This window comes from Austrofundulus limnaeus, unplaced genomic scaffold (genome assembly GCF_001266775.1).
Source record: "Austrofundulus limnaeus strain Quisiro unplaced genomic scaffold, Austrofundulus_limnaeus-1.0 Scaffold81, whole genome shotgun sequence".
Lineage (NCBI taxonomy): Eukaryota > Metazoa > Chordata > Actinopteri > Cyprinodontiformes > Rivulidae > Austrofundulus > Austrofundulus limnaeus.
Genome location: NW_013952483.1, coordinates 1 through 221, shown reverse-complemented (window position 1 = coordinate 221; position 221 = coordinate 1).

Here is a 221-nt window from a genome sequence, read left to right as displayed (position 1 = left end):
GTTAGGTGAGGTTAGGTTAGGATTAGGTAATGTTAGGCAAGGTTAGGTGAGGTTAGGTAAGGTTAGGTGAGGTTAGGTAAGGTTAGGTGAAGTTAGGTGAGGTTAGGTGAGGTTAGGTAAGGTTAGGTTAGGATTAGGTAATGTTAGGCAAGGTTAGGTGAGGTTAGGTAAGGTTAGGTGAGGTTAGGTAAGGTTAGGTTAGGATTAGGTAATGTTAGGCA